The sequence below is a fragment of the Myotis daubentonii genome, chromosome 15 (genome assembly GCF_963259705.1).
Source record: "Myotis daubentonii chromosome 15, mMyoDau2.1, whole genome shotgun sequence".
Lineage (NCBI taxonomy): Eukaryota > Metazoa > Chordata > Mammalia > Chiroptera > Vespertilionidae > Myotis > Myotis daubentonii.
In genome coordinates this window covers 4316613-4339528 of record NC_081854.1, presented here as the reverse complement: position 1 = coordinate 4339528, position 22916 = coordinate 4316613, and the positions used below count along the sequence as shown (strand labels likewise).

Genomic DNA, 22916 nt, shown 5'->3' with positions numbered 1-22916 from the left:
GCTCAGCGTGCGTGTGTCCCGGCCCCGGTGCGTGCGCTGCCTCCCGCGGGGGTGAAGCTACTGGCCTTGCTGCCTGGCGCCCGGCTGTGCTGTGTGTTCTCCCAGGACCCCTGATTTGGGGGTCTCGCCTTATGTGTGAGAGAGGGAGCGCGATAGAGAGAAGGTGTCACCAGCAGGGCAGTATCATCTGAAGGAAGGGGGCGGGTAGACCCACTTGTTTGCCCCTGATGGCAGTTTTCTGTCCCAGGGTCCCCCCTGCGGCGTGGGCAGCAGACAGGCCTTTTCTAAGCGCTAAGTGGTGAGGTGTGTGTATGTGGTTTGGCACAGTATGTTGATAAACAGTATATTTTCACCTTTCCATATTCACTGCTAAACACTTTTTAAAAAAAATATTTTTATTGATTTCAGAGAGGGAGAGAGAGAGACATCAATGTTGAGAGGGAATCATGGACCGTCCGCCTCCTGCGCACCCCACACTGGGGATCGAGCCGGCAACCCGGGCCTGTGCCCCGACCGGGACTCCAGCTGTGACCTCCTGGTTCCTAGGTCAGTGCACAATCACTGGGCTGGGCTGTCGGTATCTTTTTTTTTTTCTTCCTGTCTGTTGTTGATCCCCACTGTAAGATATTTTTTTCGTTTAATTTTTAGAGAGTGGAAGGGAGGGAGGAAGAGGGAGACACACACACACAGACACACACACACACACACACACACACACACCCAGCCAAACCAGCGAGGCCCAAATTAATGATTCTTTATGTCAGTGGTTCTCAACCTTGGCTGCACATTAGAATCACCTGGGAATCTCTGAAATCCTGATTTCTGGGCCTCATCCTCCAGAAATTCTGTTTCTTTGTTATGGGGTGGGGCCACAACATTAGTAACAAAGAAACAGAATTTCTGGAGGATGAGGCCCAGAAATCAGGATTTTAAAAAGATTCCCAGATGATTCTAATGTGCAGCCAAGGTTGAGAACCACTGCTTTAGGAGAAAATTAACCCAAATGTCTTCCTGAGACTATATATTTTACAGGCTTTGTTATCTGCACCTGATAGAATATTCAAAAAATAGAAAACAAAAATAGAGCTATTTAAAAGATACTATTTTAAAATAAAAATACACTAATTGCTCTCAGAAGCAGCATATAATTCAATAGAAAGTACATTATATTTAGATTTTTTTAAGTTGATTTTTAGAGAGAGAGGGAGACACAGAGAGAGAAACAGATATGTGATTGGCTGCCTCCTGCACATCCCTATCAGAGATCCAGCCCTCAACCTGGGCACATGGCCTCATGGGAATGGAACCAGCCGCCTTTTGGTGCATGGGAGAATGCCCAACCAACTGAGCTACCCTAGCCAGGGTATACTTAGATATTATTGACCTAAGCCTACGATGATGTGAACAAGTTTATCTCAAAGATATTTGAAGGTAAGTGATTTCAAGTGTGGGATAGAACAATTATTTTTAAAATGCATTTTATTACAATTTTTGAAGTTTTTTCCCTTAAAGCAATGCTTAGTGACGTCATTATCACATGCCTTAATCCTCAGCATCTCACATTCCAGGTCCTATTCCTATTCAAGCCTCCAGAACTCAGCCTTGTTGGGTCTTGGCCTCTCTGCTGATTGGGGTGTAGGAAAGAAAATGCTGTTTTGCGGGGTGTCAGTGAGAAAAACAGGAGCATATTGCCAACCACAGAAAGGAAACCTTGGGCGTGAAGCCAGGTACTCTCGCCTCAGTTCCGCCCCTCCACCTGGTTAGTCCCTTACTGGTGGTCACTGCATGTGCCGGCCTCCCCAGGTCTCGCCCCCTGTCGCACCAACTTACCCCTGTGCCCTCCCTCCCCGCTTTTTAACCCTCACAGCGCATGCGCACCCTCTAATCAGGTCCCGCCCCCGGAATTCGCCCCTCGCTTCCGGGGCCGTTTCCTAGCACCGGAAACGAGAGCCAGGAGGGGAGGTGGCGCTGTATTTAGAGCGTGAGTTTCCGTTTTTCTAGTTTAAACCTCCGTACCTCTTCCATGCCCTGCGGGGTCTGGGGTTTGACCTGAACCTTAAACCCCCCGCAGTCGGCGCCCCCCAGCTATATTCTGGCCTCGCCGGGGGACCCTGCGCTTCCCTTGCGGTTTGAAATGGCCCAGGGCGCGCCCTTCTTGGTTTCTCTGCTTTCGGTCCACAGAGACCGCCTTTCATGTCGTTTTTGTTCTTAAAACCCAAACTGAACTCTAACTGGTTTGGCCCAGTGGATAGAGCATCAGCCCGAGGACTGCAGGGTCCCGGGTTCGATTTTGGTCAAGGGCTCGATTCCTGGACCTGGTTGGGGTGTGTGTGTGAGGCAGCCAATCAATGTGTCTCTCTCACATTTCTCTCTCTCCCCCTCCCTTCCACTCTCTCTTTAAAATAAATGGAAAAATATCCTCGGTCCCCCTCCCCCCCAAAAAAGATGGATTTATAGCCAGAGGGTGGGGCAAAAAAGCTATTAACAAAAAACAAGATTATTTTGGGGGCTGTGACATCTTTTCTTTGTGGGAAGAGAATGGGCAGTGATTTTTATCATGGAGGATATTTCTTTCTTTGGGGGATGGACAGGGCCCAGGATTGAACCTGCAACTCAGGTACGTGCCCTTGACTGGGAATCAAATCTGAGACCCTTTGGTGCATGGTTAGGCCAATGCTCTAACCATGGAGCACACCATCCAGGGCAGAAGAGCCTTTAACATTGCAAGATAAAGACCCACAGAATCATGTCAATGCTGTGCCCACCTGTAAGCCCTTAACTGAAGTAGAGGCTGCTTATTCCAGGAGCTTTGCATTGAAGGGTCGTGGCTTCACCTGGCCTTGTCCATGCTCTACCCGAAGCCATAGAGTCAGTCTGGGTCTCTCCTACTTGGATCACTATGGGGACATTGGGTAGGGCTCCTAGGGGCTGTCTCCCCGGCACCAGGTAGTTTGGGGTTTGGGCATGCCCTGGGCACACTGGCAGACCGACAGCAGAGCTGAGTCTGCCTCCATGTCAGAGGGAGAAGGGCAAGTCATCCAGGATCCAAACATTCAAAGGACTAGATTTTGGTATCTTAACTGTTATCTTTTTCTTTAAATTCTTTGATTCAAGAACCTTCACCCAGAATCTGGTTTTGCATTGCTGCAGATCCAGTAATTGCTCACATTACAGAAAAGTAATTATATGTATACATTATGAAATGATTACAACAAACTTGCTAATGATCATGCCATTAACTCCCATGGTTAGCATTTGTGTGTGTGGTGAGGACATTGAAGATGTACTCTCTTAGCCAGTGGCAAGTATAATATCCACTAAAATTAGCTAGAGTCCCCATGCTGTAGTTTAGAGCTCTAGAATTTATTGCTCCTGCATAACTGAATCTTGTATTTCTTTTTTTTAAAAATATATTTTATTGATTTTTTACAGAGAGGAAGGGAGAAGGATAGAGAGTTAGAAACATCAGTGAGAGAGAAACATTCATCAGCTGCCTCCTGCACACCTCCTACTGGGGATGTGCCTGCAACCAAGGTACATGCCCTTGATGGAATCAAACCCGGGACCTTTCAGTCCGCAGGCCAATGCTCCATCTCCTGAGCCAAACCGGCCAGGGAGAATCTTGTATTTCTTGACCAACATCTCCCATTTCTCCCACAGCCAGCTTCTGGCAATCACAACTGTACTCTGCATTTATGAGTGCGACTTAATAGGTCCACGTTTAAGTGAGATAATACGGTATTTGGCTTTCTGTTTTGGGTTGTTCTGTTTAGCATAATGTCCTCCAGATTTGTCTATGTTGTCCCCAATGGAAGGATGTCCATCTGTTTTGAAGACTGAATCACATTCATATACATTTTTCTTTATATAGTCTATATACAGTTGTTTCTCCATTCCTTCTGGACACCAGGGAAACAATAGTGAGATGCTACTTTCTGCGTTCTAGAAAAGCTAATTTAAAAACAAACCCTGTAACACCACATTTTAGTGAGCACGTGAGGAATTTCAGTGACCCTGCATTGCTGATGGGAGTGTAAAAAGTACTTCCAGTTGGGAAAACTGGCTCTTACTTGTTTAAACATGTCCTGTCCTGTTACAATAAATGTAAATGTAAACACAATGACAACTCTGAACTTCTCAGCTACTCCTCTTTTCTGTATCCCTGTTCTTATTTAGCTCCTATTGTATACAGACATCAAAAATCAATGATAGGGCCCTGACTGGTGTGGCTCAGTCAGCCATGCACTGAAGGGTCACAGGTTCCATCCCCTGCCCAGTCTGGGTGCTTTTAGGAGGTAAACAATTAATGTCTCTCCCTTTTCCACATCCCCCTCCCGGGAAAAAAATCAATGGAAAAATATCCTCAAGTGAGGGTTAAGAACAACAAAACCCAATATAGGGAAACAGAAGGTGAGAGAAAGGCAGGGCCAGCATCTTGGTGCTCATGGTTACTATGGGACTCCTGGTGCCCACCCCCCAGGGTATTGTGAGGATTAACTCAGGTAATATGGGGGAGGTTCCCATCACAGTGACCATAACCTGCTTGTGAGCCCATCCTAGCTGCTCAGTAAGCATGCACTGGTGAATGTGTGTATCCTCGTTTGCCAGAGAGACCTGCTCAGGTGTTACTGCCTTGACTAGCCTTTTATAAACCTTCCAGTGCCAGCAAGGCACGTGCGCCTTTAGGGTAGTGATTGTGGCCTTTACTGGGAACTGACAGCAAGCAGTAACCCCTTTACGGGGATCTCCACAGATGCTGGTTGTGTGAGATGAGATGGTGGTGCGAGGGCTTGGAACGGGCTTTCCCTGATGTGGCGCTAACAAGAAGTCTTGGGGAGCCACAGCCACCAACGGGGAACTTGCTAGGCTAGAGTTGCCAGTCATGGGCCCCATTGCTGAACAGGGGAATTGGGGTCTCCCAGTGGGGCTGGAGCACGAAGGGATGTATATGCACATTGAACATTGAGATGCAGCTTCTAGCCGTGCTCGACAGCTGGGTTCACAATAAATGTCCCATCATCACCTGCGCCCTTCCCCACAGTCTGTTGGTCTGGGTTTGGCCTCAATGTTTAATGAGGTGATTCTAAGGTGAGGTCAGCATCGGGCATGAACGAGGGCTCTGAACATATTTGCGAGAATTGAGCACAGCCCTTCAGGGAGGTGACAAGTTGCTCTGCCTGGATTTGAAGGGGCAGGAGCACAGCCCACATGCTGGTACTATAGCTCAATGTGTGGCGGCCCCCCTCTCGCAGGACAGGCAAGGGGAAACTCCTGTGTGGTCTCCATGTGGGAGCTCACTGTTCCTGACTCCTGTGACAGGACAGGAGGGCTGGCCCTTTGAGCATTCCAGGTCCATGTGACTGAGTGTGGTGGAAGCAGATGAAAGGGCAGTGCAGACACCTTTGGGGGCACATTCTCAAGATGCAGACTCCACTCCTTAGAAAACAACCCACAGCAGGACCAGGACCACATGGCTGCGTCTCGGGTGTGCTGTGGGAGCTCCAACCAGGGAGCACCCTGCTGTTCTCTGCTAGTCCTAGAAATCCACGAGGGCAGTGGTTCTCAACCCTGGCTGCACATTAGAATCACCTGGGAATCCTTTTAAAATACTGATTTCTAGGCTTCATCCTCCGGAAATTCTGTTTGTTATGGGGTGGGGCTACAACATTAGTAACAAAGAAACAATTTCCGGAGGGTGAGGCCCAGAAATCAGGATTTTAAAGAGATTCCCAGGTGATTCTAATGTGCAGCCAAGGTTGAGAACCACTGCCCTAGGGGGACCCCGGAGGGAGAGACCAAGCCTTTATCACTAACACCTGGGGAAGACCTGGTGGCAATGGTGGCTGACGGATGAGTTTCTGTATGGCCAGTGTCTAGTCAGCTAGGCCTCACCTAAGCAGAGGGGAGAGGGCAAGGGTGGGAGGCCTGCTGGGCACAGCCTGGTTGCAGTCCAAGGACAGTCTGGGGAGGCTTGTTAGCCATCAAGGTCATGAGAAACACTTGGGTATGAACTACTCTGCTTCTTGTGGCTGCTGGCCAGGCGGACACCTTTCCATTGACAGGGAGGGGGAATCGGGCCAGATCCTCGCTTCATCCCACAGCAGGTAAATGTTCTGTCCAGGGTCACAGGCTGTGTCTGCTTTTCCTCCTCCAATTGGTGGATTTAGAAGCTGCACACATTTACCTCTTTACTCTGATAGCCCTATAAACAAATCTGTTGACTACTTTTTAACAAAAAAGTCTTTATTGTTGAAAGTATTACATATCCCCTTTACCTCCCCCGCTCTGGCCCCTCCTCCAGCCCATCCCCCGCCCCAATCCCTCAGCCCCCCTATTGTCTGTCTATGGGTTATGCACATATTCATACAAGGTCTTTTTATTGCCTCCCACCCACCCACCCTTCCCTGCCTTCCCTCTGGAGTTCTGCACTCTGTTCCACGCTTCCTTGTCTCTGGGTCTACTCACATATGAGTGAGATCAAAGCCAGCTCTTTAAGGATGCTCCTTTCTCATCTCAGAGCTTTTCTCCATGCTGTCCCTGCTGTCTTCTGATACGACGACATAAAGGATTCCCACCATGAACTGATGACCTGCAACCACTGAAAAGGTTCTGACAGACCAACATGGGGGGGTGTTGGTAACAAGATTCCCACTTGATTCGGAGGTGGACTCTAGCCTGGGTTATCAGTGAAGAGGAACATTTCATATTTAGGCCCCATCTTTTGTTGTTGTTAACACCTCACCCGAGGATATTTTTCTATTGATTTTTAGAGAGCGTGGAAGGGAAGGGGAGAGACATCCACATAGGTTAGTTGCCTCTCAAGCACCCTTACCAGGGCCGGGGATAGAGTCTGCAACTGAGGTATGTGCCCTTGACTGGAATCGAACCTGGGACTCTTCAGTCTATGGGCGGTGCTCTATCCACTGAGCCAAACCGGCTAGGGCTAGGTCCCATCTTGATGTGGCATTAAAAATTTCATTCAATCACACAATTGTTATTTGGCCCAGAACTACAAGTTCTGAAAAAGAGAGCCTTGCTTTCTTGATTGCTCAAAGAAAGTGGAAAAATCAGACACAGGCCAAAACCAGGACTACAGGCTTTATTAGAGAAGGACCTGCCGGCTGTCTGGCAAGGGGAGGACAGCAGCACGTGCAGGGGTGGGCACGCCTTTTGAGGGGCGGAATGGGGAGGGGTGGGGGCTTAGTGTACTCGGCGCACACTGATCTGGTGGTTTACTGCGTTGTCCATATAGGACAAGGGCTTAGGTTATTTGGCAGGTGTGGATTGGTGGTCCAATGTATAGTCCATATAAGGTACATGGTTAGGCACTCAGGTATTTCCGGGCTGCAGGTTACATCATACTCCGCCCACCAGTTGGGGGAAGGGAGGATCTATCAGAAAGATTTGCAATTTCAGAGACACTAGAACAGTGATGGTGAACCTATGACGTGTGTGTCAGAGGTGACACACGAACTCAATTTTTTGGTTGATTTCTCTTTGTTAAATGGCATTTAAATATATAAAATAAATATCAAAAATATAAGTCTTTGTTTTACTATGGTTGCAAACGTCAAAAAATGTCTGTATGTGACACGGCACCAGAGTTAAGTTAGGGTTTTTCAAAATGCTGACACGCCAAGCTGAAAAGATTCACCATCACTGCACTAGAATATAGTGTATGACAACGTTATCTAGCTTGAAATTTTGCACAAAACTATTTTCTAATGATTAGATTCATGCTGTGAGTGTTGGCTTTTTTGCAAACAATGATGAATGCATCAGACAGCTGATGTTCATTTGGTTCAGGGCTATCTGCCAGATTCCTCCTTTATGATAATATTTACCCTGTTAGCATTAATAAGGGTCTTTTACGGATTTACTGAGATGTGCATAAACTATCATATTAATCTGAAGACTCCCCCTTCTTTTTAGTGTCTCTCTGCTGGTAGTTTGCTCTGGAAAATGGAGATTCTCGCCTGTCTTCAAATGAAGATAATAGCATTTGCTAGTAAATCAAACCTGAGTCCTATAAATTTCCATTTTATTCCACAATCATGTCACACTCTCTTTTGTATTTTCAGCAAAGAAAACAAGAATTGGCACTGTCCGCAGGGCTCAGTGGTTGAGCATAGACTTGGGAACTAAGAGGTCACAGATTCCTGGACAGTGCACATGCCTGGATTGCTGGCTCGATCCCCAGTAAGAGGGCATGCAGGAGGCAGCCCATCAGTGATTCTCTCTCATCATTTATGTTTCTATCTCTCCCTCTCCCTTACTCTCTGAAATCAATAAAAAATATATTAAAAAACAATCATATAATTAATATATATTCAAATAGCTAAAAATTCTATCATATGACTCAGCACAAATGTTAATTCCAGGAAATAATTAGGGGTTTGTTTGGATAAAGAAAAAATTCACTTTTTGATTTTCACCTTCCCTTTATGTAATGATGTGCAGCCTTCACTCTAGATTAATGAGAATTCTAGAAATTGTGACATAAAATATTGTTGCCCCCATTTAAAATTATATCTCCATTCCCTTTTTTTTAAAAAAAAAATACATTTTATTGATTTTTTAAAGAGAGGAAGGGAGAGAGAGAGTTAGAAACATTGATGAGAGAGAAACATCGATCAACTGCTTCCTGCACACCTCCCAATGGGGATGTGCCTGCAACCAAGGTACATGCCCTTGACCGGAATCGAACTTGGGACCTTTCAGTCCGCAGGCCAACGCTCTATCCACTGAGCCAAACCAGTCAGGCCATTCCTTTAAAAAAAAAAAAAAAATTAATTGACTTGAGAGAGGAAAAGAGACAGGGAGAGAGAGAAACATCAATGATGAGAAAAAATCATTGATCAGCTGCCTCCTGCACACTCCCTTCTGGGCATCGAGCCCACACCCAGGCATGTGCCCTTGACTGCAATTGAACCCAGGATCCTCCATTTCATAGGCCAACGGTCTTATCCACTGGGCCAAACTGGCTAGGGCCTCCATTCCTTATTTTTGATTCAGTCATGCAGGAAAGAGGAATTAAGGATCCAGGAATTAAAAGGGGCAATCAGGAAATAATGTTTGGGGAAATAATTTCCTACAACCTTCTATAATGACCTCTGTTTGAGCAAAGTACTAGATTGAAAATTACCCCATAAAAGTCATGTTCCCACTCCTTTTCTTAAATAGGTCTCATTGTCTCTAATTGAACCTGCTCACCTTTTTGGAGGAAAGAAAAGAACCCTGGAATGTGAAAGGACAGGAGACATCTACCCAGGTATGTGGGAATGAATGGAGCAGGTGATGCAGATTACAGGTCCTGAAGTTGAGAAAGCCAGACCTTGAAATGTGGTGTGGGAAGCTCTTCCTGAATGGGAAAGATTGAGAAGCCCAGGTTAATATCTCTTGTCACAGAGAGATCCTTCCTGCTCCACTCTGATCTAGCTCCTCTATCCTCTAAGGCAGTGGTTCTCAACCTTCCTCATGCCGCGACCCTTTAATACAGTTCCTCATGTTGTGACCCCCAATTTCATTGTTAAAAATTGAACATAGTTACAGCATAGTGATTAATCACAAAAACAATATGTAATTATATATGTGTTTTCTGATGGTCTTAGGCGACCCCTGGAAAGGGTCGTTCGACCCCCAGGTCGAGAACCGCTGCTCTTAAGGGTTCTCTGCTGCTAACAGCCGTGGACAAACTACGGCCCGCGGGCCGGATCTGGCCCGTTTGAAATGAATAAAACTAAAAAAAAAAAAAAGACCGTACCCTTTTATGTAATGATGTTTACTTTGAATTTATATTAGTTCACACAAACACTCCGTCCATGCTTTTGTTCCGGCCCTCCGGTCCAGTTTAAGAACCCATTGTGGCCCTTGAGTCAAAAAGTTTGCCCACCTCTGTGCTAGAATCTTCCCTAGCATTTCTGATGAGTCATAGGTCTCCCTGTGGCTGGTAAGGGTCTGCATATTTGGACTGGTCTTGGTAGGATGTTCCTTCGTGAAAGCAGTATTTATTGAGCATCTACTATGTGCTGCCAGCTGTGTGCGGCTGCACTGTGTCCTGGGCATTGTAGTCTTCAGAATACCCAGGAAATTGATTACTATGTGGCCCCCAATTCACGTGAGAATTTAGGTGCTGGGCTTGCTTTCCTGAAAGCATAGATTCTCTTTGTTTCTTCTTTCATTATCACTAATCATAAAAATAATGCTGGGCCCTAGCTAGTTGGCTCAAGTGGATTGAGCATTGGCCTGTGGACTGTAGGGTCCTGGGTTCAATTCTGGCCTAGGGCATGTACCTCAGTTGCAGGCTCAATCCCCGGCCCTGGTCAGGGCATGTACGGGAGGCAACCAATCAATGTATCTTTCTCACATTGATGTTTGTCTCTTCCCTCCCTTCCACTCTTTCTTTAAAAAAAAAAAAAAAATCAATGGGAAATATCTGGGTGAGGATTATCAACAACAAAAATATTAGATGTGATGACAACCAAATGTAGAGGAAATTAAGAGACACAAAGAAAAGGGGTGGATTAGTGGATCTTAGGGAATTTTCACTACCAGTGAACTACCAGGGTGTTGTGTGTTGCCCTGAAAGTACAGGTTTTAAACAGAAAGACAGAAAATCACGAAAAATTCCTTAAGTCCTTTATCTAGAGTCTTGAGTCTGATCATCAGGAAGTTGAGAATGTCAGCTCAGGACACACAGGTAAAGGAACCCCAGTAACTGTTCCGAGTTGAGAAGGGAGATTCAGCAAATGGGGCCACGACAGGGCAGTTTCTTGGTACGAGTCCTTTTCTACAGAAACGGAACTGACGGCACTCTGTTTGGGTTTCTAGCCCATTTAGGCAGAGGGACCGAATTCTGGGGCCTCTGAGCTCTGTGCCCTCCATGTTCGGGCTGAAGTTTAAACCAGAATCTGGATATCAGTGGGGCCTGATGTGTCTGTATTACAGTGATTCTGAGTGGCCAGTCCCTCATGTCTAGTCTGCTCTGTCATCAGCATTTCTGAAGGTGTGGGCAAAACAAGGCAGAAATGGGAGAGGCTGTGAAAAACCCTGGAAGGAACAGAACACAGTCAGACTATGTTCTCGGCTCCCTGAACTCTGGTCTCAGCCATGTTTATCTGTTAGAGGTGAGTCAATGCCGATGGTGCAGACTCAACATCCTGTGCCTTAGACATCTGATCTTAAGGAACTCCTGTCGTCCTGACTCCAGAGCCCGCCCAGCCCACCTGACCTTCTATCACCCCCAGAACCTCCATCAACCACATCCTCCTTTTCCCCTTTACCTGTCCTCCCCATTCCCCATTCCAGTGACTTCAGCCATTTCTTATGTTCTTTATGTCTAAACACCCTTAAATGCACTCACCAGCTGTCCACAGCTTCCCCATAATCCTGAAGCCATTACCCCAAATACCCTACAATCCCTGTGTCCCAGCTGATGATGCACTGTCCTCCTAGCTTCATTCATCTCCCTCCCCCACTCTGTCCCTGTGTTCATTATGGCTCATCCTTTATTTGTACTTGAAACATTTTCACACCCAGGACCACACTGACAACCAAGTATCCCTCTCCATCTGTGTCTGTACAACCTTCCTGGGCATTAAGATTTCTTTATCTTTTGCCCAACCTTTTTTTCTCCATCAATTGATAGGTGATTTTTATCTCTGTTTATGTGATGTATCACATTTATTGATTTGCAGATAATGTACCATCCTTGCATCCCTGGAATAAATCCCACTTGTGGTCATGGTGTTATGATCTTTCTAATGTATTGCTGAATCCGATTTGCTAGAATTTTGTTGAGAATTATAGCATCTATGTTCATCAAGGATATTGGCCTATAGTTTTTTTGTGGTCTTTACCTGGTTTTGGGATTAGGGTAATGCTGGCTTCATAGAAAGAGCTTGGAAGTATGCCTTCCTCTTGACTTTTTTGGAATAGTCTGAGGAGGATAGGTTTTAGTTGTTCTTTGAATGCTTGGTAGAACTCCCCTGTAAAGGTGTCTGGACCAGGGCTTTTGTTTGCTGGAAGATTTTTGGTCGCTGTTTCAATTTCTTCAGTAGATTGGCATATTCATGTTTTTTTTTTTTTTAATTCTTCTTGGTTGAGTAAATCATATTTTTATTATTGATTTCAGAGAGGAAGGGAGCAGGAGAGGTAGACATAGAAACATTAATGATGAAAGAATCATTGATTGGTGGCTTCTTGCAGGCCCCACACTGAGGACCGAGCAGGCAACACAAGCATATATACCCTGACCGGTAATCAAAGTGATGTCCTAGTTTATAGATTGATGCCACACCGGTTGGGTAGTCCCCATTATTGATTTTTTAAATTCCAGTTTTTAATTATTTTTATTTCACCATTTCCTATGTAAGTTTGCCCAACCTGGGGTGACTCAGTAGTTAAGAGTGCCTGTCTGGGCACCACTAAAAGGTGGCAGGTTCAATTCCCAGTCAAGGACACCTACCTGGGTTACAGGTTAGCTCCTGTTGGTGTCCCTCATCTCACATCAATATTTCCTTCCCTCCCTCCCTTTCACTCTCTAGAAATCAATGGAGAAAATATATTTGGGTGAGGATTAATAGCAACAACAAAAAAAGTTTTATTTCTGGCACTTTCCAAATTGAAATTAGAATAGAACATGGAATCCTACACTTGTAATTCTTCTTTACTGAATTAATTGGGGTGACATTGGTTAATAAAATTACATAGGTTTTAGGTGTACAATTCTATAATACATCATATAATAGTGTTCACCACTTAACCTCATTTCTTTATCACTGTCATTTTATAATTTTGTCTTGTTCAGTCCAAAGCTGCCTGGGACTGTGTCCTATGTTTTCACCTTTTTCAAATTTGTCCTTTTATGTTCAGAAGTGCTGACCCATCATGCTCCAATGTACTCCCTTGGTAAGACTGTTACAGAATTATTAAGCACCCATATTTAGGAAAATGTTTGGTCCTTCAGTTTAAATTTACCTCAAACAAAAAGTATTTCTTATGTTTTTCATCTGCTTTTCCTCAACATGTCTGTTACTCAAGGTATACTTTAATTTGAAATGTTTATTTTATAGCTCATATTTTAAAACTTCGTTATTCCTTTATTTAGAAATTAAGGGTTTTATTTTTTGTAGGATAGATTTACAGCCTACAGATTTTGTGCAAAAATAGCAGAAATACAACTTTTTCTAGCGGAGTCTTACTGATATTCATTGTTATTTGAAAACTTTCAAATATTGTAGAAAACAAAAGGATGGATTGGTGCATCACTACAGTTTTCCTGGTGACTTGAATTAAAGTATACTTGTATCGCATACACACATACACAAAATGTAGCCTTGGGAAAAGAAAATCATATCGTAAAACGGGTGGATCTATAGAATATTATGTTAATTAAAATAAGCCAAGACATAAAGACAAATGTATCTCATAAAAGCAGAGGGGACAGTGGTAGTTGCCTCAGACTGGGGGTAATGCGGAGATGATGATCAAATGTCAGCATGTTTCAGTTATGCAGAATGACTTAGTTGTGGAATTCCGATTTATTGTATGATGATATAGATAATAATGGATCGTACACTTTAGATTTGCTGAGAGTAGATCATAAGGGTATGGACATGTCAATTAATTTGTTGCAACCCATTTAATAATGTATATTTACTGTTTTGGACCTTGACCCACACCTGGATCTACAGGAATGGAAAACAAACTGCTGGACAAGATGATTCTTAAAGCACAGGTTTTAATGAGAAAGATGAAAAGGCACCAAAACTGGTCTTTGCTCCCATTTACATACTTTTAAGTTTTGAACATTTATAACACCAGCACTAGAGAGATGGGAGCAGCAAGCAACCAATATTCTGATCTCTAAACTGTTCAGTGTGGGGAGAGACCAGCATGCGGTAGAATAGATTTATCTGGCTATGATGGGGCAGAGAGAGGACCCTTGATTTCTTTTTTAAAAAATTTTTATTGATTTTTTAAATATATTTTTTATTGATTTTTTACAGAGAGGAAGGGAAAGGGAGAGTTAGAAACATCGATGAGAGAGAAACATCGATCAGCTGCCTCCTGCACACCCCCTACTGGGGATGTGCCCGCAACCAAGGTACATGCCCTTGACCAGAATTGAACCTGGAACCCTTCAGTTCGCAGGCTGACACTCTATCCACTGATCCAAACTGGTTAAGGGGGGCCCCTTGATTTCTTACCTCCATATATGTGGGTTCCTTCCAGATCTGTCCTTCTATAAAAACTTAACTCCCTAGCCCTAGCTGGTTTGGCTCAGTGGATAGAATGTCCACGTGCCGACTGAATGGTCCCAGGTTCAATTCCAGTCAAGGGCACATGCCTGGGTTGCGGGCTTGATCCCCAGTGGGGGGTATGCAGGAGGCAGCTGACCAATGATTCTCTCTCATCATTGATGTTTTTATCTCTCTTTCTCTCTCCCTTCCTCTCTGAAATCAATAAAAATATATTAGAAACAAAAAAACCTTAACTCCCAGGCTTTATATGACACCATTCTATTTAAACTAATTGCCTATAAGGAAATAAGCAACTTAATGTACATCCTTAGAAGTTCTCTGAAACTATATTAAAAATGCTTTAGTCTTAAGCAGGTCAACAAAATCTAAAAACTATTACTAATAACATTTCTTCTGTCTGTTTGATGGCCTTGTAAGAGATCACATCAGAGAAAGAAAACTGGACAAAATGGAATGCCCCCAAATACTAGGGACAATGTCTGCCTTATCTTTTTTTCCAGTAACCCCCTGAAAATCAACTTATGTATCATTTTCATTGCTGTACCACCTCAGTGTTCCTCACCAGAGTACCAGAAAATGAAACAACTCCAATCGAGCTGAGATTTACTTTCTATAAATGTTCCTGGCCTGATACTTCAGCCTATAACAGAATAAAAATCATGTCACTGGTCCAGGTAAGGAGTCTTTGACAAAAAACATCAGAAGATGTATGTAGAGCCCTGGTCAAGGACACATTCCTGGGCTGCAGGTTGATCCCCAGGTTCGTTTGGGCGGCAACCATTCATTGTGTCTCTCTCACATCCATGTTTTTCTCTCTAAAAAAACCAAGCGCATATATATATTCTGACGAACCATTCTGTCATACTTACTGAATTATGATGGTTGTATAAAGACCCTCCCAATGTTATGAAAATTCTAGACTCTGGAACAAGAAAATGTTATTTCTCAGTGTAAGAACAATGAATGCCTGATCAAGGGATTCTCAAACTGATCACCTTTAGAAATTCTAAATTTTAAATTAATGATTTTTTTAAAATTTGGACTTAACACTAGAAAGACCGAAATTTTGTATATACCTATTGCCCAAAAGCAGTCAAAATGACTGCATTGTGAAAGAATAATATCGGAGCACTCTTCACTTATGTTCCTTAGCTTTTCCAATAACTCACTTCTATTCGACATTTCTTTCATGAATTTAGGGCGCAAAAGAAATAAAATAAACAACTTATTAGAACAAGTATCACTGCATAAAGATTCGAATAACAAGTACTAGTTTAGCTAATTCAGCAACTGCAACTTATCAAGTATCGACAATTTATCATGTACTTGTATGTTATCATGTGACGGTAATCGAAAAAAAATGAAAACTGTTATCTCAATACACAGCCGAACTGGTCATATAAGAAATTTACTCAATTTCAATAATAAGAGTCATAATTTCCCAAGCAGTCAAAATGACTGCTTTTGGGCAATATAGGTATAACACATATATATATACCAGAAATGAAGGAGGGGGAGGTAACTACAATTACTAATAAACGCATTTATATGTTGTATAAAAAGTCACCAAATTCTAAGAAATTCTGTCATTATATACATCATTGTTTTTCTAATTGAAATTAAAAAGCAGTCAAAATGACTTCCTTGGGCAATCTAGTGTTAATTGAATAGTACATTTATAAGTGTTAAAAATTATTTGTGGCACAGTATAGAGAACTTTTTCAATTTTCCAAATTTACTTTCAGAGACTATAAGCTTAAAAAATTGTTTAGGTCTTTGCATTCAAAAATCACATTGTTCTCCCCCACTTCTTCCCTCTCAGGCATGCATCTCCTAAATTCTAAAGGACCCCACAAGACTTTCAAGGAGGGGAGCAACAAGCAGCCACAACTCATCCCAGGCTAACCTTTTGAACCAGTCCGTAAGGCCCTCTTTTCTCTCACTTCTCAGTGAGCCAAAGCAGCCCAGCCCAGCTTCTTCTATCCCAAACCCTTCCAGCTTTAACACATTAAGCGCCATGTCAGTCACTGGTGACTGACACTATACTTTCCGTCCAGACCTTGTCAGTCGTGACTGACGATATACAACTTAAAAAGTCCTATTCTATTAATAAATTTTAAATAATTTGAGGATCATGAAAGAATGTACCTAAATACCACTTGTTACCAAAATTTTTTTAAAAATATTATTAAAACACTAAAAATAGTTGTCCTGTGCAGGTTTCACAGAACGTTGTAACTTGTTTTGTCACCTTTCTGGCAATATCTCGTCCAAATTGTGCTGCATTATCTTCAAACTTTAGACACTTCCAGTTTTTAGTTGGTTTGTGATGAGATACTTCAGGTATATTTACAGTACTGCTACTTGGAATTTCTTTATCCCAACAATTTGTTAGATGGACAGCTAATTTCTTCTGAAATTCTGTGGTACTCATATTCTTCTTGCTAACATTTTTAAATAAAATATAAGCATTGAGAACAGCAGTATTTAGTAGGAGCTTAAAGGCTAGCTTTTTATACCATTTCATGGTTTTTTAAAATATTTTATTGATTTTTTACAGAGAGGAAGGGAGAGAGATAGAGAGTTAGAAACATCGATGAGAGAGAAACACTGATTAGCTGCCTCCTGCACATCTCCCACTGGGGATGTGCCCGCAACCCAGGTACATGCCCTTGACCGGAATCGAACCTGGGACCTTTCAGTCCGCAGGCTGACGTTCTATCCACTGAGCCAAACCGGTTTCGGCCATTTCATGGGTTTTTGTAACATATTATTGTAGGCACTCATTTGATCAGATATATCAACTGTTGCTTTTCTTGCATTATAATCCACTACAAGTTTTGGTTTCAAGTAGTGACCTAATCTATTTCCAACATTCACCATGTCTGACATATGTTTTGTTGAAAGAAGATGTCCTGCTTATCTTCCCATTTCAAAATGGTTATTCCTTTTTTGCTATAATTTCTCCCCATTTGAATTTCTTTGACATTACTTTATGAGGATTTCCTGGTCGATTTGAACATAATGTTCCTATTAAATATTATTGAGTAATTTATATGCTAAGTCTAAACTTGTGTACCATATGCTAAGTCTAAACTTGTGTACCAGTTGTCTGTGTACAACATGTGTCCCTTATTGAATACATCTCTACAGACACAACATTAGTTGGTGTCGTATTTTTTTTCTAAACTTTTCCCTGCACATACACGAAAAACATACGTGTACCCAGATCTGCAGCACAACTTAAATAACTTAATACCATATTTGTGGCATTTTTCTTTTAAATATTGCCTAAATATTATGTGGCCATGAAATGGTATCGAAGATTCATTGATACATATAGCTTCAGAAGGATATTAATATTTTTTGAAATTGATTTCCATGTTATCTATTAGTTGTATTTTGCATAAACAAGTGGAAACATCTGTCTCCCTACTGTCTGAAAAATGCAGCATTTGTAATACTTCAAATCTATTTCTTGACTTTTTTTGGGGAGTTTGCATATATGCAGGATCATGGGACCAATATAAATGTAAAGATGGTAGTCTACCTAGTTCCATCTATAGAATCAACCCAAAAATCTTTTCATTTTTGTCAGTCCACCTACACAACTGTTGTGAGTTTTCAACCCCTAGTTTTTGTGACGCACATAAGTTCGTTTGGTGCTATCCTCAAACAATTCATTAGGCACAAACAGTTCATGATAATTCTCTATTGTTGACATGACTTTACATTCAAGTCTTCAATTCTAAGCCCAGACGGATAGGAGAAAGGCATAATCCTTTTTTAAAAAAAATGTTTTATTGATTTTTTACAGAGAGGAAGAGAGAGGGATAGAGAATTAGAAATATCAATGAGAGAGAAACATCCATCAGCTGCCTCCTGCACACCCCCTCCTGGGGATGTGCCTGCAACCAAAGTATATGCCCTTGACCAGAATCGAACCTGGGACCCTTGAGTCCGCAGGCTGACGCTCTATCCACTGAGCCAAACTGGTTAGGGCAGAAAGGCATAATCCTTGGTTGATTACCTCTCAGATCATGCCATTCTTTAAAATCCTCATACTCTGATGACAAAAAAAAGAATGACTCTATGATGTTTTTTAGGAAAATTAACTTCACTTGAATCACTTTCACATGCTTCTTCTGCTAACATTGTTATTGTTCTGGGTGAAGAAAAAATTTTTAAAAAATATTCTAAAAGAAACACAGTGTTGTCTTGGCTGGTTTTGCTCAGTGGATAGAGCGTCAGCCTGCGGACTGAAGGATCCCGGGTTCAATTCCAGTCAAGGGCACACGCCCAGGTTGCAGGCTCAATCCCCAATAGGGGACATGCAGGAGGCAGCTGATCAATGATTCTCTCTCATCACTGATGTTTCTCTCTTCTCTCTGAATCCAATAAAAATATAACAAAAACATTGTTCTATAAACCCAACTGCCATAAAGTGATAGTTTTCCAGATGTTTTATATATTTGGTCTCTTTTTTTTTCCTATTATTTTTATTTTTTTAAAATCTATTTTATTGATTTTTTACAGAGAAGAAGGGAGAGAGATAGAGAGTTAGAAACATCCATGAGAGAGAAACATCGATCAGCCGCCTCCTGCACATCTCCCACCGGGGATGTGCCTGCAACCCAGGCACATGCCCTTGACCGGAATCGAACCTGGGACCCTTCAGTCCGCAGGCCGACGCTCTATCCACTGAGCCAAACCGGTTTCGGCTATTTGGTCTCTTTTGCAACAAAAATATTAAGTAATTGTCCCAGTTTGGTTATGTTCATCATAACATCCTTTCTTCCCCTCACACGCCTATTCACATTCCCAGTCTTTCATAAGATATACACTCTCAAAATCACACCTTCCATATCTTACCAGTAGCACTTTCTGGAATGATTCTTTTTTCTTTTTTTAAAAATATATTTTATTGATTTTTTTACAGAGAGGAAGGGAGAGGAATAGAGTTAGAAACATCGATGAGAGAGAAACATTGATCAGCTGCTTCCTGCACACCACCTACTGGGGATGTGCCCACAACCAAGATACATACCCTTGACTGGAATCGAACCTTCAGTCCGCAGGCCGACGCTCTATCCATTGAGCCAAACCGGTCAGGGCTGGAATGGTTGGCTTTAGAAATAAGTCTTGGGCGTCTTCAGGAGACATAATTTAAAGATACCTAATGAATTATCACACACTACACTCAGGTGAATATACTTTAAATTCTAATGTACAAAATTAATACTGACTATAGCACTTCAGCAACATGGCAGAATAGGAAGCATCAAAACTTTGCTCCTCAAAGGAGAAGTGAACTTAGTGACAGTTACTGACCCAACAGCATTTTATGAAGTTTAAACCACAGCAGTCCCAGGAAAGACAAGAATCAATTCAAAGAAGATAGATAAGATGCTTATATTTGCCTCCAATAAATGCAAACTCTCCCTGACACACCATGGAAATATTGTGAGAAAACTCCCAGTTTGAAGATAAATAGACGAGTGTACTATGTCCAACGATCTGGCATTTTTGCAGCTGCCGGAGGGACTAGTTTCTTCTTTGTGTTGACACAGAGCACTGAAGTAAGGGCATACATTGTCACTGCATTGTGGCAGCAGCTGAAAAAAGCCGACTGTTCAAACCACAAAGAGATGACAGAATTGAAGATAGGTGTGAGGTAAAGGGAAACTTCATAGCCTCTAAAGCAGCGGTTCTCAGCCTGTGGGTCGCGACCCCTTTGGGGGGGGGGGGGTCGAGCGACCCTTTCACAGGGGTCGCCTAAGACCATCGGAAAACACATATATAATTACATATTGTTTTTGTGTTTAATCATTATGCTTTAATTATGTTCAATTTGTAACAATGAAAATACATCCTGCATATCAGATATTTACATTTCGATTCATAACAGTAGCAAAATTACAGTTATGAAGTAGCAACGAAAATAATTTTATGGTTGGGGGTCACCACAACATGAGGAACTGTATTAAAGGGTCGCGGCATTAGGAAGGTTGAGAACCACTGGCAATCATGTGCCACATCTTAAACTGGGAAATGACACACAAAAACACAGCATACACATCCGCAGACCCGGTCTGACAGGCTTTAGAACCTCCAGCACAGATGACTGTTGGCTGTGTTCTCCAACACAAAGCAAGTTCATAAAGCCTGGCATGGTGACTGTTTCTTCATCCAAATCTCAACAAAGACCACAAAACATAAATAAGCCAGGGAAATATGATAAATCTCCAAATTTGCTTTAAAATACTGGTAATAGAGATCTGGAGGACCAAGATGGCAGCATAGGTGAACGTGGGTATTGATGCCTCCCAGAATCACATCAAAATTACAACTAAAATACAGAACAATCATTCAGAACCACCTGAAAGCTGGCTGGCTGGGAGTCCTATAAAACTTGAGAAATAAAGAAGCAAGCACATTGAGACTGGTAAGAGTGCAAGAGGTGCAGAACGGGATGGTCTACCTGTGCTGTTTTTTAATTGGGAGGGAGATTGTCCCTGTGGAGGCTGCTGGTGAAGAGCGAGGGGGGCCCGCCCACACCAGAGCCCCAACCCAGGGTCTCAGAGCTGTAAAGAAATCCCCTAACTTAGGGCTGTAAAAACCAGCGGGGATTGAGGCTGCCGGGAACCCAGGTGTCCCTGTTAAAGGGCCAGTGCACAAACACACTCGGGCTCCACCCCTAGGAGAACATATAGGGAGGAACTGTAGTGTCTGGCATTGGGCAGGAATTCAAGGCGGTTTTCTCCCAGATAGGGGTGCTCACAAGGATCATTATTCCTGTGCTGGGACGTCCCCTATCAAAGGGCTGACTGGCAGCCATTTCCGAGTTCCCATCAACCTGGTTCAAACTGTTTTCTCCACCTTGGTGATCCCTGAGACCCCGCCCCATACAATTTGCAGCCCCACCCAAGGTGTTTGCAGTAGCTCTTCCTGCACAGCTGTCCCACAGTAGTCACAGCTGGTCCTCACAGCCAACTGGCCTGGAGGCCAGTTCCTCCCAGTGACACCAACAGCAATCAAGGCTCAACTACCAGACTGCACACAGCCCACACGGGGGCATACCTAAGGTGCCCAGCTCAGGTGACTGGGGAGACTGAGCCACTAGGCCCTACAGGACATGTACTATATAAGGCCACTCTACCAACTCCCGGAGACAGCAGCTTTATCTAATACATAGAAACTAATACAGGGAAGCAGCCAAAATGTGGGAGACAAACATGTCACAAGTGAAACAAATGGAAGAAAGCAAACTACTCGATACAGAGTTCAAACCATGGTTATAAGGTTACTCAAGTATCTTCATGAGTGCTTCAAGGGAATTAGTGGGACTTTCAAAGTTCTTGTGAGAATGTCAAAAACATCAAAAAGGACCAGTCAGAAATTAAGCATACACTAACTGAAATAAAGAATAATTTATAGGGATTCAACAGTAGAGGGTTTAGAGAATCAAATCAACGATTTGAAATATGGGGGAGGAAAAAACATCCAATCAGAACAACAAAAAGAAAAACAAATCCAAAAATATGAAGATAGTTTAAGGAGCCTCTGGGCTACATTAAAGGGTATGGCTGGCCATACTAGTACCAGACAAATACACAGTATGGTTTAAAAAGTGTCACAACAGCCTGGCCAGTGTGGGTCAGTGACTGAGTTTTGACCTATGAACCAAGGGGTCACCGGATTGACTCCTGGTTGGAGCACATGCCTGAGTTGCAGGCTTGATGTTTCTCATTAATATATATATGTATCTTTATTGATTGCAGAGAGGGAGAGAGATGGAAACATCAATGATGACAGAGTCATCAATCAGCCACTTCCTGCATGCCCCCCCCTACTGGGGGTCGAGCCCACAACCCAGGCATGTGCCCTTGACCAGAATCGAACCTGAGACCCCTCAGTCCCCAGGCCAATGCTCTAGCCACTGAGCAAAACCAGCCAGACCTCTCATGAGTATTTCTATCTCTCTACCCTTCTCCCTTCCTCTCTCTCTCACACCAATAAAAACATATTTTTTAAAGAAGTGTCACAACACAAAAAGGATATTATATAATGATAAAAAAAGTGTGAATTCAACAGAAAGCTATAACAATTACTATAACAATATACAATATCGTGGATGTGCAATCTCAGGGCTCCCAAATGCAGGCAGAACACATGAAAGAATTAAAAATAGCCTTAACCGGTTCGGCTCAGCGGATAGAGCGTCGGCCTGCGGACTCAAGGGTCCCAGGTTCGATTCTGGTCAAGGGCATGTACCTTGGTTGCGGGCACATCCCCAGTGGGGAGTGTGCAGGAGGCAGCTGATTGATGTTTCTCTCTCATCAATGTTTCTAACTCACTATCCCTCTCCCTTCCTCTCTGTAAAAAAATCAATAAAATATATTTAAAAAAAAACAGCCACACAGCAGTAAGAAAGCTCAATACCCCAATTTCAACAAAATAAAAAACACCCAGAAACTCTAAGGGGTCAGTGGGAGAAAAAAGGGGACATACATAATAATTTTAACAAAATGTTGAAATGTAATACTTTCAACAATAAAGATGAAAAATAATGAAAGCATGTCTTCAGATGAGGATTAAAAAAAAAAAAGTATAGCCCTAGGCGGTTTGGCTCAGTGGACAGAGTGTCAGTCT

General features: G+C 42.8%; 1 long non-coding RNA gene across 3 annotated transcripts; it reads left to right on the top strand.

Moving 5' to 3' along the window:
• Nucleotides 1-412: 412 nt before the first annotated feature.
• On the top strand, nucleotides 413-16233 carry LOC132216163 (uncharacterized). 3 transcript variants are annotated; one of them, XR_009448709.1, is made up of 4 exons: nucleotides 413-546; nucleotides 9184-9271; nucleotides 10948-11126; nucleotides 16087-16233. It is a non-coding gene; the product is annotated as an uncharacterized LOC132216163 (long non-coding RNA). The 3 variants fall into 3 exon arrangements; XR_009448710.1 differs by lacking the exon at nucleotides 413-546 and adding an exon at nucleotides 1004-1431; XR_009448711.1 differs by lacking the exon at nucleotides 413-546 and adding an exon at nucleotides 6402-6806.
• The last annotated feature ends 6683 nt before the right edge of the window (nucleotides 16234-22916 follow it).